Below are 20541 nucleotides of genomic sequence, written 5' to 3' on the forward strand. Positions count from 1 at the left end.
CCTAGAAATAAAGCCTTCCAAACCTGACCCATGCCAAGATATGTACCTCACTGGTTTCTCTATGACATGAAACCATGGGAAATTCTGGCCCCAGTTTGTTTCTCTTGACTTAAAACAAAATGAAACAAAACAAAAAACACGACTTTTCCTCGATCTGGGCATGTTATAATTTTTCTGAAGCCTATTCTAGGGTTTTCATTTTTAGCTAGGCTATCAATCAGTGATTTCATTTCCTGCAGAGAGCTTCATCATCCCAAGTTTTAAAATGTTGATGAAATATTCTTGTGCTTTTACCTAGTCTATGGCTTAGTAAAATTTCCCTCTCTCTGGGTGGTCACCTCCTGAAATAGATGACACTGGCCTACATATTCCCAGCAAAAGTTCTGACACATTCACAAATATTTCCTGAGTACATCAGTGCATTTCCTCCAATGCATGTTTCTAGCATTCCAGGGGTGGGAGCGACTAATGATGACAAAGCTCTAGAATAGTCTCTGTCCTGCATGTCAGAGCCCTTTTGCAGATAAGCCTGTCTTCTTATGAATGATCTGCCCAATCTAATTAGCTTTGAAGCAGGGCGTATTTGCAGTTACCAAAGTCTGACTTCTCATAAAACTAAGGCAAGCAATCCAAACGCAGAACCCACCGGCGGGAACCATTGGTCTTTGGTGCTCTTGAAAGGTTGCCAACTGGTTCCCATTAGGCGAGAGTTTGCCTATCTCGTTTATTTATGAATAAATTATCCTTAATGTCTGGGAGGGTTTGGAATGGTCACAGGTTATTCCTGAAAAACAAATTATTCACGTGGCTGTTTCCAAAAGGCTCTGTCCTGAAATAAGTCCGGTATCACAGAGGTCTCATAAATCTTTAGCATAATCCTCCGGAAGTGTCTGTTGGATTCATCGGCAGAAAGATCTTGCTTCATTATACAAGCCCTTAAGATAGTTTAAGTGAGCATCTAGCACTCCTCTTCATAAATTATCAATGCCTTCCTTTTCTGTGTCTTTCTTCTACCCATCCTCAGTGACCTTCCTCCTTGCTTTTTTCTGTAGCAGGGAAAACTAGTAGTTAACAGAGAAAATCTGGCACACATGTAAGTTGTATATAAAAGGAGAATACGTGCTCAGGCAAGGTGATTGCTCCACTGGCTAGGAGAACAAGCTTCAAAGTGCTGAGAGATTTACACACCAAGAGTTGGGCTGTTTTGATGCCACTTGAGCTTATTACTGTTGCAACAATTGCTTCTTCCTCAGAAATGAGACAGTGGGGACTTCCCTGGTGGCGCAGTGATTAAGATTCTGTGCTCCCAATGCAGGGGGCCTGGGTTCGATCCTTGGTCAGGGAACTAGATCCCACATGAATGCCGCAACTAAGAGTTTGCATGCCGCAACTAAGGAGCCCACCTGCCGCAACTAAGACCCAGGGCAACCAAATAAATAAATATTTTTAAAAAAAGAAAAAGAAAAAAAGAAATGAGACAGTGGAAATGTGACATTTATTTTAGCTCAACATTATCATTTATATTCCTAAAAAGAAAAAGGTACCGGTAGCCAAAATGCCCACTCCCTCTCCAAAGGAATCTGGGCTAGAAGATAAGGTAATGGATCAGTCATCATATTCTCCATATGCTCAGAGACTGTGAGTTTTGATCCCTAATATGATGAATTTTCTAGTGAATTTCAGTTTAGAAAAATGAATGAGAATAATAGCTAACATTTATTGAGAACTTCCCATGTGTCAGGCATTGCCCACTTGCTTAGGGTATTATTTAATTCTTACACAACGGTATGAGATGGGTACCATGAGTATCTCCAACTTACAGAGGAAGAAAAGGTACGGAGACACAAAGTAACTTGTCCAAGAACACACAGCAGAGTCTCAGAGCCCAGATCTAACCAGGCAGCCCTTGATCTTTTTTCTTTTTTTTTCAGCCCTTGTTCTTAACTATGTCGTACTGCTTCCCCTGGTAGAACAAAATGGTGATGCTCTTATGCAAACAGATAAAGTAGGTCTCACAGCCCCTGATCAATAAGAGAGCTTTTATGTAGTTCTGTTTGCATTTGTTCTTCAAATGCAAAACTGGAGTTTAACTGGTGGGATAAGATTAGATTTTCATCCCAGAGATTTGGTTGTTTTTCAGGCTTGCCCTTGGATTTACATCCTATCAACATTCTGATTACATTTCATTATCATTTGACTGCAGGGATTCATGAATATGATAAAAACAGACTGGCTCTTCAATAAATAAGGGAAGCTGGGCCGACAGTGAATAAATAGACCTTTCTTTGAATCTGGAGAAATTCAGCCTATGGATGTCCTGCAATATTTATTAGGAGACCACTATACCCACCATGCCTGAGCTTGGGGCAGTTTCTTCTTTTAGTTTTTCCTAAGATATGTGTATTTCTGTTATACAGCATTTCTTAACTTGTAGGTTAAAAAAAAAAACGTATTGAGTGTTATGTTGCATGTTCTTACATGTGGTGTACTATATTTAAACACATTCAAATTCTGAGGGTGATTTTTCAAATTTATGGCAATAAATCCTTTGCAAATTTTGAAAATGAAAAGCTTAAGTTGAGAAATAGACAAACATTCATCCAGTAAGAATTATTATTTTTATTATTCTTAATGTGTTTTATATATATTGGTTCCTACAAAGAAAATATGAAGAAAACCCAAATATGAAAAAAATTTCCACGTTAATCCCATGAGTGACATAGGAAAATCCCTCTTAAGAGAAAAGGCATTGCAAAAGAGGCAAAGAATCTTTTTCTTTATCAAATAAAAATATGCATCCTGTTTCTAAGCATTTTTCCTAGTATTTGACAGTTTATTAAAGTAAACCTTTTTCCTCCATACGGATTTTATCAAACTATCTTATCCTATAATAGTCTTTGACCCACCCTTCCTATTTTCTTCTTTCTCACCCTTGTTTCTTCTCTTCTTCCCTCTCTTCTTCTCTTTTTCCTTCCTCCTTCCCTTCCTTCCTTACTTCCTTTCTCATTCCTTCCCTCCCCATTCGCTCCCTTTCTTTATCCCAGCATTCACTAAGGGTCAGACACTATGTTATTTCACTTAACACTCACAACTGCACCATGAAAGAGGGACCTTTGTTTTGTTTATTTGAAGAGCTCCATGCTCTGAAAAGGTGATTTTCCCAAGGTCACAAAATCTGTAAGAGTGGAGACAGGAATCAGTCCTAGGCCTGTAATATTCCACAGCCCACAGTTTATTGCTTTCCATACAATGAGTATTTCTTTAATAAATGGGAAGTTATTTTAATTAAAATTTAATGACAGGACTGACAAAGACATATGATATTGCTTATATGTGAAACCTAAAAACATAATACAAATGAACTTATTTACAAAACGAATAAATTCACAGACACAGAAAACAAACTTATGGTTACCAAAATGGAAAGGGGGGAGGGATAAATTAGAAATCTGAGATTAACAGATACACATTACTGTATATAAAATAGATAAACAACAAGGACCTACTGTATAGCACAGGGAACTATATTCAATACCTTTTTAAATTTTTTATTTATTTTATTTTTGGCTGCGTTGGGTCTTTGTTGCTGCATTCGGGCTTTTCTCTAGTTGCGGCGAGCAGGGGCTACTCTTCATTGCAGCGTGTGGGCTTCTCATTGCGGTGTCTTCTCGTTGCAGAGCACGGGTTCTAGGCACGTGGGCTTCAGTAACTGTGGCTCGCGGGCTCTAGAGCACAGGCTCAGTAGTTGTGATGCACGGGCTTAGTTGCTCTGCGGCATGTGGGATCTTCCCGGACCAGGGCTTGAACCCATGTCCCTTGCATTGGCAGGTGGATTCTTAACCACTGAGCCACGAGGGAAGCCCTCAATATCTCATAATAGCCTATAATGGAACAGACTCTTAAAAAAATTATATATATATATAACTGAATCACTTTGTTATATACCTGAATCATTGTAAATCAACTTTACTTCAATAAAAAAAAATTAATGATAGGAAAATAGCTAAATAGCTATAATCCCTCAGGAGAAGGCATTAGTCAAGAACCCTTCTGAGCTAAGACTGATCTGGCTCTTTGGACTGGCCCCAGGGCAGTTACAGAGCAGCAGACCAGCATAGATGAATAATAACAAATAGCTACCATCTACTGAGAATCAAAATGGTGGATTCTTTGGTCTCTGTAAGCATTAACTCAACCAGTGCTCACCACAAACCCATGATATAGATACTATGTAATTGTCTCCATTTTAAAGGCTAGGAAACTGAAACTGAGACACAGGGAGGTAAAGTCACCTGTGAAAGGTCCCACCCAGAATCAGTGGAGGAATGAGGGTTTGGACCCAAGAGCACATCCTCCTACCCATGACACCAGACCACCTCTTGCCTGTCATCCACACATGCTTGTCCTTTTCTCAGGTGATGCTGAGCCAGTTAACTTCACAACCAGCCGTTTCCTTGGAGTTCAGATCCATAGCAAAGAAAAGGAGTAAGAGTCTGCTTTCCCAATCAATAACTTTCAAGCCACACATTCTTTGTGCAAGTGACATATCTGAAAAGAGCTATTTTTGTAATGAAGGAGTTAAAGGGAGAAGAATGCCACAGATAATAGCAGAAGAAAAAGAAAGGCCAGTTGAACTCACCCATGATAAATGTTAGAAATTTAAGGGTCAATGTGGTCCTTGCATATGAAACACTAAATTCTTTTTGGAAATCGTCTTATGGGACAATCAGTTTGTTTAGTGTTTCAAAAGTGCAATTTTTTAACCTAAAGTTCAGGAACTACTTTACCCAATGTATTTCAAAAGTCTGTTTCGGTGAGTTGGTATTTTGTTGAAAAGAAATTTCTTAGAAAAATAATCAAATGGGGATTTTTTGAATTTCAAAAGAACATTTTATTGTAATGAGAATAAGAAGTTTATGCGCATGCATCTGATAAATAGGTATTGAATGTCTTCTAAGTGTGATGATTCCTGCCATGTGCCTGGTGCATCTTCTTCTTCCAATTATGTCTAGAATCTGATTCCACCATTACTATCACCACTGTACCATGACCATCCTAGTTTAAGCTATTGTCACCTCTTGCCAAGATTACTACAATAGCTTCTAAGTGGTCTCCTGGCTACTCCTTTTCCCGCCTGTAGTACAGACCTTATATAGTAGCAGCCACAGTGATCTTTAAAACAACTTAAGTCATTTATCTGCTTAAAATAAATGAGTGGCTTCACATCTTATTCAAGAAAAAAATAATCCAAAATACTTCTCAAGGCTTGTGGGGTCCTCATGATCTGGCCTGGCCTGTTTCCTCTCTGAGCTCACTCACTCATCTACCCCTCCTCAGCTGTGAAGGCCTCCTGGCTGCTCCACACGTGGTTGGTCAGTGTTGCCACAGCTGCTGTTTCCTGTGCTGAAATGCTTTTCCCTTCAATGTCTCACGGCTCACTCCTTTTTCCAGTTCTCTGCTCAAATGTCACCTCGTTAAGGAGTCTCTTCTTGACTGTACTGTATAAAATAGTACCCACTCCCCGGTGCCATCAATGTCATCCCTTTCCCCTGCCTTATTTTTCTTTATAACAATTACCACCTCCTGACAATAATATATTTCTAATAGCTACATGGGTTAATTCAACTGACCTTTGATTTTCTATCCTGTTATCTTATTTCCTATTATCTGGCATTCTTCTCCCTTGTTGTTGTTTTTTTAATCTTTCCCCATTATTCACACTGTATTAGGATGTAAGTTCCATGAACACATTTTTTTTTCATTTATTCAACAAATTTTAATTAGCACCTACTCTGTGCCAAGCGGTGGCCATCTAGAAATTAACTAAAGAGACTATAATCCTGTATGCATGTGGGTTAGTTTTTAGTAAGGGGAGATAGACAAGAAACAAAGAAACAAGCAGGTGTATTATATGAAAGACAATGATAAGTGCTTTGGAGAAAAATAAATCAGAATATTGTCAGATGGGAGTGACACGGTTGTGGCTGGAAGAATGGAGTCTGTCTTTAATCAGGTGGGCAAGACTATGGGAGGAGCAGATTTGGGGAGGAAATTAAGAATTTTCTGGGCACTTGTTAAGTTTAAGATGCCTTCTAGTCATCCAAGTGGAGAGGTCAGGTGTGAGTCTGGAGTTCCAGGCAGAGGGCAGGCTGAGATAGAAATCTGGGACTCATCAGTACATAGCCACAAGACAGGATGAGATCACAGAGGGATAGAAGGAAAGAAGGAGCTGAGGCCCTAGTCCTGGATCAGCCTATATTAAAGATTTGGAAGATGAGGAAAAAAAGGAGACCAAGAAAGAATGGCTAGTGAGGTCTGTGAGGAACCAGGAGAGAGGAGTATTTGGGAAGCCAAATGAAGGAAGTAGTTCAAAAAGGAGTGACCGAACATCATGTCAAATCCTGCTGAAAGGTCGAGTAAGATGAGTTCTGAGAAATGATCATTGGGTTTGGCAGCCTGGAGAGGTCATGTTGCCTGTGACCCATGCTCTGTCGGTGGGGCAACGAGGACAAAAGAAAGAATGGGGGTGATGGGGGCGGGAAATGGAGACAATAAGTAGAACTCTCTCTTTTAAATATGTTTGATCTAAGGGGAATAGAAAACTGAGGTGGTAGCTGCAGAAGGCTGTAGGGTTAAGAGAAGTGTTTTTTTGGTTTTCTTGTTTGTTTGTTTGTTTTTAAAGTGGGAGAGATCACAGTAGACCTTATGAGGTGAGAGAAAATTTATGTTGCAGGAGAGGATACAGTTGGGGGAGTAACGTCCTGGAAGGGGTGAGAAGGGACGGGATCCTGTGCAAATGGAGGAGATGGCCTTAGCTAGGGTCAGGGGCATGTGCTCATAGTCACAAGAGGGAAGGCCATCTTCTCATTGCCTCTTCTCACTCAGTGAGATGGGAAGCCAGGACATCAGATGAGAGTGACATGGAGCAAGAAGTGTGTAAGGGAAAAGGAGAAGGTGTACCTAGTCATTGCAAGAGTAGGGGAATGAATGGACTGGGGAAATGTAAATAGCATCTCCAGGCACCACTTAAAGGAAGCAGCCATCAATTTAAAGTGAGACTGGCCAGGTGGTTGTATGTATTCCTCTAGTCATGTCAGTGTGTGAATGCAGATGTGGAACGGACAAAGAGTTGGATTGATCTGGGGTTACTGATTACAGGGTGAATATGGCAAAGGGAGAGACAGACAAAGGAGTTGAGAGTATACACAAGGGATGGACCATGGAATCTAAGCTACAGAAAGAATGAGACCAGGAGGGATGAGGAACAATGATGCATAATGGAATCATTGGGTTAGCCTTGGTCATGGGGTTGGAGAATTATTGGAGTTGGCATAGTAGTAGAAAGACTATGGGACTTCCCTGGTGGCACAGTGGTTAAGAATCTGCCTGCCAGTGCAAGGGACATGGTTTTGAGCCCTGGCCTGGGAAGGTGTCACATGCCTCAGAGCAACGAAGCCCGTACACCACATCTACTGAGCCTGTGAGCCACAACTACTGAAGCCCACACACCTAGATCCAGTGCTCCGCAATAAGAGAAGCCACCACAATGAGAAGCCCACACACTGCAAGGGAGAGTAGCCCTGGCTCGCCACAACTACAGAAAGCCCCCGCGCAGCAACAAAGACCCAGTGCAGCCAAAAATTAATTAATTAATTAATTAATTTTAAAAAAAAAAGAAAGAGTGGTGGTTAGAGAATAGGATGTTTGAAACTGAGATTATGAAGGGTGCACGGTTATTGGTAATTACAAGGTCTAGGATGGGACCATGGAACTGGATGGCTGAAGTAGGAAGACAATAACAGTTATTTTTTAAATTTTATTATTTATTTATTTATGGGTTTTTTTGGCTGCACCTCGCGGCATGCAGGATCTTAGTTCCCCCACCAGGGATCAAACCCGTGCCCCGGCAGTGGAAGCTTGGAGTCTTAACCACTGGACCACCAGGGAAGTCCCAATAATAGTTATTTTTAAAAAATTAAAAAACTAAGAGGCCAGGATATTCAAAGACTTATCCACATGGGTGTTATAATCATTAAGACTTATAATCAGAATGTTGGAGAGAGTGACAGATGCTAAAATCTTCAGGTAATGAGGGAGGGGGATTTTATTGAGAAACGAGGACAGTAGTCTGGAAGAAGCAGTAAAGAGCAAGAACACCCATCCCACCTCCAGGCCCAGTGGCTTGAGGATGAGAGAAAGCACTTGACTGTTCACTGCCACATCCCTGGCACCTACAGTGGGGCCTCACACATGGGAGAATCTTAATAAATATCTGTTGAGCAGATGAGTGATTGAGTGATAGGGAATCTCCATTTTGGCAAGAGGAGTCATTGGAGACCCGTTTGGGAAGCTAACTCAGGTGTACTGTGAAATGTGGTCAGGATGGGGGAGAGGCCAAGGGCAGGGAGATCTGCTAAGAGGCCATTGAACAGTCCAGGTGGGAAAGGAGGAGTGACCTGTGAAGGGGCAGTGGGGACAGTAACAGGGGCCAGAGTAGCTTGACCACATTGAGGAAGAGGGCAAGTGACCACGGGGATTGTGGGACCCTTGAGTCAGGAAATACAGGGCAGATGAGTGAGGGGAGGTTAGTAAGCAGTTGGGTTGGAGCATGTGTGTTTGATGGGTGTTCAAGGGAAGATGCTGAACCCAAGGTAAGACTCTAGGCTGCCCTGGATAGAGTGCCTCTGTCAAGGGGAGGGTCAGGATAATGGCAGTGGGGGAAGAAGATTGTGGATGGAGCCCCTGGAAACAGCAACCTTGGGGGCAGGCTTGAAGCTGAGGAGTCAAATAGGTCTTGACTGGTAAGAAGGGCTTTCTAGGTAAAGAGCAGAATGTGACTAGAATGGGTGAAATAACTGGTGGATCCAGGGCCGACTGAGTGATACCGACCCAGAGAAAAGGAAAGCAGAAGGTAGAGCTAAGGCTGGAAGGGGAGGGGAGCAGTGAGGTCTCATTTCTCCCTGGCAGGGCCCTGCCCTGGGGTAAGATGGTCCCCCCATCTTGTAGGAACCGCTCTGGATACAGTGCCTGGCAGGGACCCCCTCCAGAGAGTGGCTGCAAACCACAGCACACACGCATGTCAGCATGAAGGCTTCACTTCCACTCTCTGATATTCAGGTCTGTGGCAGCATCCTCTGTCTGCAGAATATTCCAGAGTATTGAGAACGGGCTGGAGACTTTAACAGAACTCAAAGCAAAACTCTAAGGCAAAAGGCTGAGAGGGAATTATTTCTAGGATATTGTGATAGAGATGGTGGGCACGTAACCATGCTGACAGCACAGCCATCCTGCCTGTACAGATGGTAACCACTGCTTCTGCACTTGTCTGGCCAGAGGTGGGTCCCAGTCATGACTCTGGCCTTAAAACCAAATTGACCAGAGCTTGCACTCATCATGCCATGTAATTGTTGTTTATTGTTTTCTTTAGAAATGACAAAAATACCAAAGAAGGCAAGCTTATAGCAAAGAAATTAGCCCTGACCTAAGAGTGAGCAGGCCTGAGTCTGAGTCCTGACCTTGACCCAATTTTGCCTGGTGGTTCTGTGTAAGTCCCATCCCCCTTCTAGGGTTCAGTTGCTTTCACTGATAACAACTAACATTGTAGCTGGCCTTGGGCTTACAGCTTTACACGGATGGTCTCATTTTACGCTCACAACAGTCATATCGTAGATGTGACACTGCAGGTAGATGTTCTCATGATCTGCCTTTTCTAGGTGAGGATTCAGAGAGATGGGGACGCTGAGCAACTTTCCCAAGGTCACACAGCTAATAAACGACAGACCAGGATTCGAACCCTGTTCTTTAGCTCCAGAGACCCTGGATTTCACGGACACTTCGCTATACCGTAACGTGGCTGGGGTGACGTAATGTGCCTCCTAGCTCTAATTCTCATTTGTCTGACATTTGGATATGCCCTCACTCATCCCAAGCAAGTTAAGAAAACGCCTGATACAAAACAGAAGCAGTGGCAGCCATCTGTCTAAACGCACAGTTCTCTGTTTGTGCTGGCCTATCTTATCTCGGTCAGTCTATAAATTAATTAGCAGTCCTTCACAGGAGTCACAAACTATTTCTGATAGTCTGGCTTTGGAAGGTATTTGAGTTTGCAGTGCCTGCTCCTAAAATTTACTAGGCTGTGGTCTAAAAAGAAAAGGAACTAGGAAGAAAGGGAGGAAGGAAAGCAGGGAGGGAGGGAAGGGAGGAAGGAAGGAAGGAAGGGGAAAAGAAGATAAAGGAGGGAGATTGGGATTGACATATACACATTACAATATATAAAAGATAACTAATAAGAACCTACTGTATACAGGGAACTCTATTCGGTGCTCTGTAATGACCTATATTGGAATGGAGTCTAGAAGAGAGTGGATGTATGTTTACGTATGGCTGACTCACTTTGTTGTACAGCAGAAACTAACACAACATTGTAAATCAACTATACGCCAATAAAACAATTTAAAAAAAAAGAAGAGGGCTTCCCTGGTGGCGCAGTGGTTGAGAGTCCGCCTGCCGATGCAGGGGATACGAGTTCGTGCCCCGGTCTGGGAAGATCCCACATGCCGCGGAGCAGCTGGGCCCGTGAGCCATGGCCGCTGGGCCTGTGCGTCCGGAGCCTGTGCTCCGCAATGGGGGAGGCCACAACAGTGAGAGGCCCGCGTACAGCAAAAAAAAAAAAAAAAAAAAAAAAAGAAGAGAGAAAGGAGGAGAGGGAGAAGGAAAAGAAACAGGAGAGAAGGCAAAGGCCTTTACTTGAGTTGGAGGCTCTTCACAGATTATGTGGGTTTTTATGCTTTAGTTGACTTTATCATAAGCTGTTATGGTTTCTAAAGTGATTTTACATAGGTCATGGTCCCCTCCCTACAGAAGCTTTTAATATGCTGTAGAAGAAGCCATTAGTATTCTCCATATCTAAATGGTCTAACATTTTATAATCTTCATTGTTACTTAAGTAAGTAATTAACTTACTCTGTGTAGATAAACTCAGACTGCCTTCAGAGTATTCCCCCATCATATTCAGTGAACTTACCTTCACGCCTGGATAAGTAATTTAATATATTCAATATGGTAGAAGGAAAAAGCCTATTGATTTGTTGGGTTGTTCTCAATATTAAAACAGTTGGCCCGTAAGTCAGAGACTACTTACTGCAAAGGCCACCCCTCTCTGATGATCAGGATTATTAAAGTTTAAAGTGTCAAGTTTCCCCTAATAGTACTGAAAATCCTTATGTTTCTTTCCATAAATTAACAGCCTGTAATTAAGAGTTATGAGGAAAACACTTGAGCATGACTGGGAAAATGTTACGGTCCCATTTTTTAAAAACTAAAAAATCATTCTCATGTTACCTAAACTGAAAAGGAATTAAGTACCACCAGAAAGAAAGGTAGTTTTGTATTTAAAATACAGATCGCTGGGAATTCCCTGGCCATCCAGTGGTTAGGACTCGGCGCTTTCACTGCTGAGGCCCCGGGTTCCATCCCTGGTCAGGGGAACTAAGATCCCGCAAGCCTGGTGGTGCAGCCAAAAATAAAAAAATAAATAAAATAAAACACGGATCGCTAATGAGAAGCAAATTCACTGGATTTACTCAACAGAAATTGCCTTCCGCACTGGGGGCACTGCTCCCATGTCATGTCCCTGAACACGCTGTGTCCCTTCCCGTTCATTCCAAGTATATTTAGCAGACTTTGTGTTTGTGATGCAGTGCCTTAAAAGCACCTTGTTCCACACTGTGTCTCCATTAGGGCATGAACTCGAGTGTTTACTAGATTTTTTAAATGCTTCAGTTGTTAAATGAGATAAAATTCCCAGCCAGGAAACAAAGAACTTGAGCCTCCGGGCTTTGTTGTTAATTACCAAAGTATTACATGAGTACATTCTTGTCATTAACACTTAAGCGTCCCACATGGCCTTCTGTGCCTTCTTGCTTCCCTCACAAGGGAACTCTGTGATCTGTGCTCTCTCCCTTCCCCACCCTGCCTTTCCCCTGCACATGTAGCTTTTTTTCTGCATCCTTTCCAACAAGCAGCTTCCATGTTGCTGCATTTCATTGATGATTTTAGTCTGGAACACTGTATGACTTGCACTTTATAATGGTACCCTTTAAATGTATATTACAAGGGGCAATCTGGATGCACAATGTCCCTTTGTCAACGTAGAGAAGGCACAGTCCAGCTACAATGTGGGACAAAATGAAAGCAGTTAGACGGGCAAAAGTTGCTTGGGTTTTGGAATGTTTCTTTGGAGTGTTTTTAAACGTCTTTTGAAAAAAGAGTCTCAAGCATTGGGGTGAATGTCATCAGGTCACCATTTCCTTGTGTTAGAGGATTTGGCAAAGGAGAGGCCAAGTGTGAGGATGCAGGGAAAGGAAATATATGTGGAACAGGCTGGAAAGGAACTTACTCGGGCACAGGAAGCTGGAGATCCTGGAGAGGAAATGAAGGAAAGGCAGGCAACCACAAACTAGGCCAAGAACGGGAGTAAACATGGTCCAAGAGCCAAGTGTTCTCATGTGACAGCCATCCCTGTCTCTGTGTTCGCTTGCTCTCTCCTTCCCCTGCCTAAAGATAATTGTGTCCACCCCAAGTGGGTCCCAGACCAGGCTGTGTCATAGAATCATGTGAGAAGCTTAAACAAATATAGATTCCTGAGCCCCAGATCTTCTAGGGAAATTAACCCAGGCTTTTTGTTTTTTGATGTTTTTTTTTGTTGTTGTTTGTTTTTTTTTCCAGTTTTCCAGCTACTCTCAATGTGGGCTAGCTTGGGAAACACTGATATTCAAAGTTTTAAGAGCTGAACATCACTCAGAAACCAGACTTGATACTAAAGAAGAGATGGTTTTGAGAAGAGTGTTTTTAATTTGATGAAACAACTATAAGTCAGAACAAACAATCCATATCCTGTCTTATATGTTGTGCATTCATTCAGAAAGTTGATGGTTAAAACAGTCTATGGATGAAATATCTCTTCTGTGGAAAAGCCAAGGATGTAAGCATCATTCCTTACAATTATCTAGAGATGACATTTTTGCCCTTTTATAAAAATCAGAGATCAGTGGAGAAATGTCTTAAGTGGGAAATCCATAAACAAACAAAACATCCAGATGAATAGGGTAAAACCACTATCAGAATTAGAAAATAAGCCAAAGGTCTGTGTGCATCCTAGGAGTTTGTTGGCTGGCTATCCCAAGTCCCACAGCCTTCAGGGTAAAATTATTCCTTTTATATTTAAATTAAAATTACTTGGACCCTTACCCACAAAGTGTTAGAGGTGGTCCAGTGCCCACCCCACTATTTTTATGGATTTTTAACTCAAGTGGTTAACTCCAGTGGGATGGAATTAGTTCTCCTGGTCGCTTCTTGTTCTGATTTCCCATCTTGTGTGAATTCTTAATCTCACATCAGTCTGCACCAAGCCATATATTAGCCCCTTGCCTTTGGTTCTCCGAACAAATACTGTTATTAGAGGTCTAGGGGTTACCAGAAGTACTTACATCACAACATTACACAGCAAGCAATTTTAAAAGTTTATATTAAATAGTCTCTTTATTTTGGCCATTTCTGTGATCAGGAATTTCTTATTCACTGGCTCCTCCCTACCACTTCAGTCTTCTTCTGACTCACAGATCTTATAAGCTTCTGAATTCCAAAAGTGAATTGCAAATTCAAGTGTATAAGCATTTTTTTAAATTTTAAAAGATATCACCAAATTGTATAACGAATTTACCAATTTATTAACATCAGTTTATATTCCCTTCAACAGTGTACAATACTTAATTTTCATCATTCTCTCACCAATGATAGATAATATTTGTATTTTATGTATTTACTGATATCATGCAAAATATATTATTCCAGTATTTTCACTTGCATTTTTTTTTAATGGAAAGAGTTTCGGCATCTTTTCCTAAGTTCAATGGCCAGTTATACTTACTTATCTATAAATGACTGGTTTGTTTTTTTCAATCACATAGTTGGTAATTTTCTTCAATTTTCATACTGATTTGTAAGAACTCTTTGCATATTAGAGATAGTAACCTGTTGTTATATATGTTGCAAATATTTCCCCCTGTTTGTTTCTTCTCTTAGATTTGCAGTGGTGCATCTGGTCCTATGGGGATGCCCTTGGGATTGGGATTGTTCCTAACTTTCCAATGACTTTACCTGGTACTTGCTGGGAAAGCCCAACAGATCTAAGGCTATTAGTTTGATGGGGGCCAACCTTTTCAGTGCTGGTTTTCTTTGCTTTTCCATCTTTTTCTTACTCTTTTTTTCTAGCAAGCCTTTATTTTCTGTAGGACACATTTAGTACTTGAGGAGTATACCCAGCTGATGCTTTTTGGTCTTTCTCCTTGCCAGAAGGAAGAAATGGCAAATTCTTTATGATTGACCGGTCTTGGCCCCTTCTTTGGGTTTTCAGATCAGCTCTCTGAGCAACTCATGGGTCTTTCTTTCAGCTTCTATTCTTCTCTAAGCTTGGGGAGAAAGAAGAGGCTCTGTCAATCTGTGTCTAGGCTGACTTCTTTCCCAGAAACCCAACCTTTACTTTTGGTATTTCTCTAGTAAGTACATTCTATTTCTTGTGTCCCCTGGAGGCCACTCTTGCTCAGGGGCACCATTTAAAATGGGCAGGCAGCATGGCACAGACAACATAAGCAAAAATGTACACTTAGGCCATAGGGGGAAAAAAAATCATGACCTCCCCTCTTGCCAAGCAACATTTCCATAGAAGGTGTTGTGTCCTAAATGGTGTAGGGAGTGTTTAACATTTTCATATCCCAGCTATGTTTGTTTGTCTTCACAGAATCAGTAGCCCTTTATTTGCTTCATAAGTGCTTCTTACATGGATCAAGGAGCCTATATATTTCATAAAATATTCTCAGCTCTAATAACCATTATCATGTTAAGACACATACAGTGTGATGAGCCCATAAGCATGCACTGGGTAAGAAGCCAGCCTTTCCCAAGTCCTGTGTTTCTTATTTATTTATTTATTTATTTATTTATTTTATTTAATTATTTATAGGGTCTTTGTTGATGTGCGCGGGCTTTCTCTAGTTGCGGTGAGCCGGGGGCTACTTTTTGTTGTGGTTCGCGGGCTTCTCACTGCGGTGGCTTCTCTTGTTGCAGAGCACGGGCTCTAGAAGCCCGGACTTCAGGAGTTGTGGCTCACAGGCTCTGGAGTGCAGGCTCAGTAGTTGCGGCGCACGGGCTTAGTTGCTCTGCGGTGTGTGGGATCTGCCTGGTCCAGGGCTCGAACCTGTGTCCCCTGCATTGGCAGGCGGATTCTTAACCACTGCGCCACCAGGGAAGCCCTCCAGTGTTTCTTATACTTTCATGTTATTAAGAATCACCTAGGAGCTGTTAAAACAGTTTCTTTCCCTGGTCCTGCCCCCAGAGATTCTGACTTAGTAGGTAAAGCTGGAGCCCAGGAATTTGCTTTTTTTTTTTTTTTTTTTTTTGCGGTACGCGGGCCTCTCACTGTTTGTGGCCTCTCCCGTTGCGGAGCACAGGCTCCGGACGCGCAGGCTCAGCGGCCATGGCTCACGGGCCCAGCTGCTCCGCGGCATTGGGATCTTCCCGGACCAGGGCATGAACCCGTGTCCCCTGCATCGGCAGGCGGACTCTCAACCACTGCGCCACCAGGGAAGCCCTGCATTTTTAATAAATGCAGACATGGTCCTGATATCTGTGGTCCTTAGTCCTGGCTTTGGGTCCAGGGCAAGATATCTCAACATCGGCATTCAACATTTGGGATACAACAATCCTTTGTTGTTGTGGGACTGTACCATACCCTTCAGTATATTTAGCAACATCCCTGGCCTCTAACCGTTAGATGTCAGTAGCACCCCACAATATCAAAAATGTCTTCAGACACTGCCAAAATGTCTGGGTGGGGGTGGGGGTGGGGAAGCATCAAGTCACCCTTGGTTGAGAACCGCTGACCTAGGGGAAAATAAATGTTAATTTAAAACAGTTTTTACTTTCACATGCAGATGTTCATACCCTTGCACTGATTTCATTGAACAAATTAAACAAATATTTCTGATCCCTGGTATGTACCAAGCCTTTCATTTTAAAAAAGTGTAGCTTAATCATGGCTTCCTCTTTAATATCTTATAAGATGAAAGAAAAGGAAATGCTCTTGTAAATTAATATCTATTGAACATGTACTTTTCCTAAATTAATATTCCGAATAGTTTTCTGTAGAATATGCCAGAACTTTAAAATTAACAGAAAATTAACATTAATTAATTCATATTTAAAAATAATATTACAGTAATATTAACACTGACATTGCTTTCGGAAAGAATTCAGAATTGCTGTACTATTTCTAATAAGGAAACAAATTTGACTGGTAAATGGTACATTCTAATTTAGGAATATCGAAGAAAGAGTGATGATGCACTTGCCCTAATACTGTTATAAAAATCTCACCTCTGCTGTAAGTTTAGAATTTTTCCTTCAAGAGTCTACGGTCCATATAAATAGATAAGTGTCCCCAAACATGCTCATTTCAATGTGAGTTTTCACATGCTATTAAAATGTTAAAAATAGATCACAATGTAGGGCACCCACATATTTAACTCAGGTTAGTGCCATGAAGAGCTGAAAGAAAGAAAGGAAGGAAGGAAGGAGGAAAGGAAGAAAGAAAAGAAAAGGAAAGAAATGGATTGACTGAAGCTAAAACTCTGTAATCGCCAACCACTGGTCAGTAAATTCTGTTGAAATTCAATAGTGTAAGAGACAAACATGCAAAAAGGCTGGTGAAACATTTCCTAAATGCCAAGAAAAAGAAGCCTATAGATTTTCAGGAACCCTGAGGAGAACCGCTGAGGTCTCCATTGTAGCCTTCACTGCATCCCCACCTCCCCTTCCGTGAAGGTGTGAATAAGCCTTCAGACAGTAAAGAAGCCTTTTCCGGGCTTGATGCTATTTTTAATGTCTTTAAGCTGGACAGGCTTTCTGGACAGGTCCCCATGTTATCGTTTCTTGTATGGGAAAGCAAGGTCCCTGGCAGTTGTCTTTCCCTGTGTGTGGCAGGCAGAATTGATTCTCAGAAGAGGACCCCGGGATTTTGGCCAACGGTTCAGAAAAAAAGCAGGCCAACAGAGGATGGAAACTAGGGGAATAAGGGGCTCTGACTTGCAGAGGTGGAGAGGGAGAATCACTGGGAAATGAAAACCTTGATCATGCCTAGTGGAAAGTTGAATTCAAGAAATCTGACTACATATCATCGTTATATTTCCTCTGCATGGAACACCTTGGTTTTAAAAATACTGTTTTCTGTGTGAGGTGTTTCTGTGTGTGTCCTCCCAGGATTTCTAGAAGGTCCATCTTCAGAGGGTCATTAACATTATTTAAATATTCATGGTGGGGGAGGGGATTACAAGCTGAAATTTCAGACAGCTTGGGAGTGGGGGATGGCTGGCCACCCGCCGGATCCAGCCCCACGCGGTGTATCAGCTGCCTCCTTCCCCACCGCTGGCTTTGTTAACACACGCGCTCTGACACCAAGCCACCAGCTGCCACAACAGGGAGGGCAGCGTGAAGGCTTTGGCGAGCCAGTGAACCAGAAGCATCCCTGTCCGCACCTCAGCCTCTGGACCACATCAGGGAGAGGCCCAAAACACACAAAGACGCGTCTCCCACCGGCTCCCAGCGGTCCTGCTTACCCGGACACAGTCTTGGTGCTGGTAAGGGATGGGGAACTCGACCCCTCGGATAGGAACTCAGCGGTGCCGGCCTTGTGAGGGCGCACACGCAGCCACACACTTCCATGTACACTCATATGCACGTATGTATACACCAACGCACACGTCCAGATGCATGCACGCACGCCGACACGGCCACACGTGCGCTAACACAGGTCCACGTACCCAGACACAGAGCCCTCTCCCCAGTTAGGAAATACTCGGCTTCACTTGCCCCATCCCTCCATCCCTCCAATCTATCCATTCACTCATTTCTTGGTTTCTCGATGTGTGCCAAGATTTCGCCAAAGCCACAGACAGAAGGTGCGAGTGGTTGGGGAGGGGTTGTGGAAGCGGAGGGGCAGACCTCTGCCCCAGGCGCTGCGAAGGGGGCGGGGAAGGGGCGGGCTCGGGGAGCAGGCGGGCGGCGCTCCCGGCCCTCCAGCGCCAGAGCTGCCCTCCAGCGCGCAGAGCGGCAGCGGCTCTCGGCAGATGCGCTCGCCCCAGCCAGGGCCTGCCGAACGCCTTTCCGCGGAGTTTCCCCGACGCCCCGAGGAGGAGGTAGTGGCCGCGCCACGCTAGATAGGAGGCCGAGGACAGCGCCCCCGTCCGGCGCCCAGAGGTGGGTGTCTAAGCTTAGGCGCGGTGACCCAGGACACCAAGTCCCTGGGGCCCCCTCCTGGTGTTGGGGCCTCGGGCGCGGGGAGAGGGTGGCTCGGGAGGGATTGGTCCCTTGGGAGGCCCTCTGATGTACCGCGGACTTTAAAGGGCTTTTATGGTCCTTGCCTAGTGGAGCGTGTGCGGGGCGGGGGCCTGGCTGGAAAGGGCTGTGACCCTGTGGCTTTGAATTCCTAGGTTTGGGGGAGGGCCAGCTTTTGGCTGCTTTATTCAATACTTACTCACTTATATATGCTTTAAAAACTAAACTTAGGAATACCACCTCCCTCCCACCCCCTCCGCCAGACACACACAGAGTCGGGCTGTACAGGAAAAGCAGAGAAAAATCAAAGGTCAGTAGCCGCCTCTTCAGACCTGGGAGCCGCGGTGGATGGAGCCAGCGGTTCCAGCTGGAGAGGAAGGCGCGCGTCCTGACTCCTTTGATGGTAGCGCTGGGGGCCTTTTCAGAAATCAGGAGCTTTGCAGGGAGACTGAGGCCTAGGAGGGCCGGGTTCTCAGCCAGCTGGAAACTTTTGGAATGGGTTCCGGGGAGCTGCTGCAGGAGGAGGGAGCAGCCCTTCTGCTCGCGGAGGGAGGGGGACCCGGGTCCGAGCTGAGCCTGGAAGTTCGACCTGAGGCTGGGACCCCAGCTATTAGGATCTGGTGTTTTATCTTGGATAAAGCCGGAGGGTAGGTCTCTTTGGCCCCCTTTGTGCGGACACTGTGGGGAGTCGAGGGCGCGGATCGTGGTGGTGAGCGCTGGGGCAAGTGTTCTGGAATCGCGGTGGAGGCGACGCGCCTCCCGGGATAGGAGCTAGGAGATACTGGCGGCCCTGAGAAATTCTAGAGAATTGTAGCGGAGAACAGGGGACTGAATGGAGGTCCGGGAGAGCGGGCTGTCCGGGAGCCCGCGGAGGGAGGCGAGGCGGGCCGGGGAGTGGTGGGGTTAGTGGCCGGTGAGGGCGGAAGGCGAAGCGGCCGCTGCAGGCGGTGGGGAGCGAGGCGGAGGGTGGGCCCGCGGGAGCGGGACCCGCAAGCTGGTTTCTGAGCTTCCCTGGACGGATGCAAGACGGCCAGCATTGGGGATCTCTCCCTGATCCGCAGAAGGGGGCGTCTGGGAGGGAAGTGACTCGTGTAGAGAGACGGTGGATTATTTCTCCAGACCCGGTTTCCCGCGTGGGGCAGTAGTGGTTTGGCAGATGTCTGCCCTTCCCTGTAGCAGTTTTAGGCGCAGCACCTAACCCCCCCCCCCCCCACGTATTTACCCTTGAAAAGAACACACACGCGCGCGCACACACACACACACACGTACACACGTCTCTGTATATAGTATATCCCTCAGTCTGCAAACAACTTCTCGGAGGAAGCGGTCTTCCGTCTTATCACCCGTCACAGGCACCTGGAGGCTGAATTAGGACAAACCCACCACTCCCCAGTGTAATCCCAGGGGATTTGTTTCCTTGGCTTTGTTCTAATTGAAGAGAGTTAATTTAAGCATCACACTTTTCTTCCTGGAAATGTTCGCAATTTAATTAAACACTCTGTTCCTGCTGGCAGCCTCCTCAACTTTGATCAATAAAATTTCAGAGTTAACAGGTCTAGAAATGAGGCATATTTAGTAAGGAGTTCACTGCTTCTTTAAACATAAAGCCTTTTAAGAATTGAAACTTGCCCTAAAGCACCTCTAAACGGCTGTCCGATGCCTGCTCTCTTCTCTCCAGTTTTGATATAGGCTCTTTGCTTAAAGGGCATCTTCTCCTTTGAGTGGGCACACCATGGGTCTTGTAGGCCCTGCAGTTATTTTGAGCTCCACCAATAAAATTAGTCATGAGCCAGAAGAAATGAAAGTAATACACCTTGGGTCTCCAGATCCCTTACCTAACAGACTGGGCAATTAAGTGTTGAGATGGTTCTCTGGCAGTGGAGTTCATTTTCAACTTCTTTCTGGAATGCCAAGATGATAGTGTGAGACTGGGCTTTGAGATGGGACAAACATTTTGAAATACCCATTATCTCATAGCTCTGGCATGACAGTTGAAACAGTTTCCTGCCTGCAGAGTTCAGGGCAGTGTTGGCAGAATTTATTTCACTTTCATAAGTGGCTCCTTCTGCCTCACTAGCCTCAGGATCTCTGGCTGATAAAGTGGAAGAGGTTGTCTTAATTTAGTTATCAAGTGAGGGGAAAATGATCCACTGG

The 20541-nt window shown here is 44.1% G+C and overlaps 1 protein-coding gene across 9 annotated transcripts in view; it reads left to right on the forward strand.

Moving 5' to 3' along the window:
• PALM2AKAP2 (PALM2 and AKAP2 fusion) overlaps window positions 1-20541 on the forward strand; it is a 497574-nt gene that overhangs the window by 358429 nt on the left and 118604 nt on the right. Inside the window, exon 1 of one of the 9 annotated variants that reach the window (XM_060101235.1) lies at window positions 18145-18309. The exons of 7 other annotated variants lie outside the window; for them this stretch is intronic. The gene's annotated coding sequence lies outside the window, so the exon portion shown is untranslated. Of the gene's footprint in view, window positions 1-18144; window positions 18310-18628; window positions 18698-20541 lie in introns of those variants that run through there. One more of the 9 variants, XM_060101236.1, reaches the window with a different exon arrangement.

The sequence above is a fragment of the Mesoplodon densirostris genome, chromosome 6 (genome assembly GCF_025265405.1).
Source record: "Mesoplodon densirostris isolate mMesDen1 chromosome 6, mMesDen1 primary haplotype, whole genome shotgun sequence".
NCBI lineage: Eukaryota > Metazoa > Chordata > Mammalia > Artiodactyla > Ziphiidae > Mesoplodon > Mesoplodon densirostris.